Source organism: Bison bison, unplaced genomic scaffold (assembly GCF_000754665.1).
Source record: "Bison bison bison isolate TAMUID 2011002044 unplaced genomic scaffold, Bison_UMD1.0 scf7180017864499, whole genome shotgun sequence".
NCBI lineage: Eukaryota > Metazoa > Chordata > Mammalia > Artiodactyla > Bovidae > Bison > Bison bison.
Window position 1 is genome coordinate 10,010,449 of NW_011495058.1, and position 3,333 is coordinate 10,013,781.

At 40.4% G+C, this 3,333-nt stretch overlaps 1 protein-coding gene across 1 annotated transcript in view; it reads left to right on the forward strand.

The window, feature by feature from the left end:
* Positions 1–3,333, forward strand: part of AMPH (amphiphysin) — a 218,625-nt gene that overhangs the window by 1,270 nt on the left and 214,022 nt on the right. The window lies entirely within an intron of this gene.

The following is a 3,333-nucleotide window of genomic DNA, read 5'->3' on the forward strand; positions in this document are numbered from 1 at the left end:
TTCGCACAGAAGCTACACCTCTCAAATCTGTTTGGATCAAGAGGGCTGACCGCTCAAACCCAACCGCTTTAATACAGTGCAGTGAAGTGAACCCTGAAGTTCAAAACCGAGATCTAGATACACAACTTCTTTCTCTTTCTTTGCTTTTTATTTCTTTTTCTGAGGGGTCTCTGTTACACGTGTATCCCTTTTAACGCCAGTGCCCTTCTCTGGAAGGTCAACGATAAATATGACCTGAACCTAACAATTCTCTGCACATTTATGCATAGAGGAGGGCGTTTTACTGCATTAAAAAAAAAAAAAAAGAAGTCCAGTTGGGTTCCCTGATGTGTTTCACAAGCCCCTCAAGATTGGTCACAGTCAATTATTTTTCTCTCCGAGAGATGGGTACAAATGAATGGCAGGTCCACGTCAAGCCCAGCCAGCGCCCAACAGTTGGGGAGATACTGTTCCTTGCACTGGGCTTGCCTGGCTTGCCTTGCCTACTGCTTGTCATCAAGACCTTGCCAGCACTGAGGTCTTCATTTGTGTCCCTTGCAGAGGACATTCATATTGTATGTTAAGCACTGTGCTTGAAATTGACACCAACTAATAAGCCCCGTCGTTTGTGTCCGTTGAACTGTGTTCTCTTTCACGTGGAAGTATTTTCTGTCCCTGGGATTCTGGGTGTTTAGCGGTTTCCTGTTTTACTGGAAGTCAGATTTGCCGCGTTGCTCACTGTGGCAGTGAATTTCCCCCTGCAGACCCTGACTTAGACTGCCCTCCAATTCCCACTCTAGGCCAGGAACTGAGCGGAAGGAGGGCACTGATCCCTTTGCCTCTCTGTGTTCCCAGAGGCTTGGTGGCTGCCTTCAGTCCCTCCCTTCACACATCTAGGCTCTCAATGCAGTAAGAGGATTGTATTTCTTTTAATATCTACCCAAGCTTATCCTGAACCAACAGTGATCCTCCTGCCACTCCTTTAGCTGCTGAATTAGCAAGGCTTCCTGCCTGCTTCCAGTCCCTGGCTACTTGTCCAGAATGTAGCCAGAATCTGCCGGGAACCTGGTTAGGTTTTGTCATCATTTTTCCATACTTCATTTTATCCACTAGTAGATATTCCACCCCACCCTCTCCCTCCTTCCAAGTAATTACTTGAATTTTGGGTCTGAAGCTTTTCATTGAATCCACTTTCCATCTGTGAAGGAATTTAGTGATACAGTCTGCCTTTTGACATATTAAATTATTTCTTAATCTAGGTCACCAGCTGTTAATATGCCAGAAATAACTGAAAAGAAAATGTAATCTGACTTAGCATGCAAGCCCTTATGAATTGTTGAAAACTCACTGTTGCATTACTAAGGTCAAGTGTGTGTTATGATTGCAGTTGTGGCTGGTAGTTGATCACAGTGGTCTAGGGAAGCTTTGAGCAGGGCTTCAAGCGTCCTGCTGGGGAAAGCTGCTGATGAAAAGTGCCTGTTGTACCTAGTTTAGAAGATTAAGACACCAAGAAGCTGAGAGAGTGGGTTCTGGCCCTGGGTAAGTTCTGCCCCTCCTATTGAGCCTGTTCAGTGTATGGGAAAAAGAGCATGTAGAAATCCAGGTAAGGCAGTCCAGCCAAGCCCAAACAGTAGCCCCTGGACAATGGAAAACGAAGTGTGCTGCTGTTGATGGGTTCAGTAGACATCTCCTCCAGTGGTGCCTTCTTTTTGCATCTTCAGTCTCCTGCTCTTCTCCAGATGCTCTGTTGTAGTAACTATGTGCCACGTATGTTCTTGAGACGCTTTGTTCCTGGTTTTTACCATAAATTTTCTCAAAAGAGAGTCTACTCTCTCACTTTCTCATCATTTTTGATCCACCTAACAGCTTGCATGCATTTTTCCTCCAAATGCATGACAAACTACTCTTTCAGGTAACTTATGGCTTTCTATGAATTTAATATAGATTTTTAAATTGAAAGCCTGTAAAATTTCTTTGGAGGAAAAAAAAAAGTGAAATACACATATAAGGGGGAAAAAAAAACCCACCAACAAATTAGAACACTCATAAATTCTACCACCCAGAGACTCACAATCATTTGATGTGTGACCCAGTAGATATTTTCCTCTTGTATATGTATGTATTTATACAACTAAAACAGATCCATCCTATATGATTTTGTAATCTGTTTATTTCATTTAATAATCATGAACATTCTTCAATAGATGTACATATTTTCCATCATGATTTTAAGTGACTGAACAGTATTGGAATGTATGCATTTTAGTGACTCCCCTATTTTTGGACATTCAATTTCCATTGTTTCTGAATATAAATGTGAGTAAGTGAGAAAACTTATAGGGGAAATGTTGGTACACATTCAAGTATCTCCTTAAATAAATTCCTAGAAGAATTATTCTGTTAAAGTTATGCTTATTTTTTATCATAGTTAGATTGCCTTTCAGAAAGGTTGAATCAATTTACATTCTCACCAGCAATCTGTGAGACTTTGCCAATAGCAGATACTAAAATTTAAAACATTCTTCAGATACATAATTGGAAAAAACTCTTGCTATTCTTTTTCTTGGTTTTATTTTTTAAAGGTCTAACATTTTTTGCATTGGTTTTTTTAATCTGTGAATTTTGTCTGTATAGTTTTGCCCATTTTGTATAGTATCTCCATCTTGTTATTTGTAAGGGCAGAAACTTTATCAATTCTTCCTTTTCTATTTATTTTTTAACTTTTGAGCATTTTTTTTCTGCTGTGGAGCATATTTATGTTTGTATTATGTTTATTTATTTATTTTGTATTTGCTTAAATCTATCAATTGATTTTGTGTGGTTTCCTCTTTTGGATGTTGAATTACTTAGGATCCTGCCACTTGTAAATGTAAGAAAACTCAGTTCAAACTGGCTTAAGGAAAAAAAAGAATTTAATTACTAAAAATAAAAATATGGTTCTTGCACATATAAATTTCATTTCAGTTCAGTTCAGTCACTCAGTCGTGTCCGACTCTTTGCAACCCCATGAATTGCAGCACGCCAGGCCTCCCTGTCCATCACCAACTCCCGGAGTTCACTCAGACTCACGTCCATCGATCAGTGATGCCATCCAGCCATCTCATCCTCTGTCGTCCCCTTCTCCTCCTGCCCCCAATCCCTCCCAGCATCAGAGTCTTTTCCAATGGGTCAACTCTTTGCATGAGGTGGCCAAAGTACTGGAGTTTCAGCTTTAGCATCATTCCCTCCAAAGAAATCCCAGGGCTGATCTCCTTCAGAATGGACTGGTTGGATCTCCTTGAAGTCCAAGGGACTCTCAAGAGTCTTTTCCAACACCACAGTTCAAAAGCATCAATTCTTCAGTGCTCAGCCTCT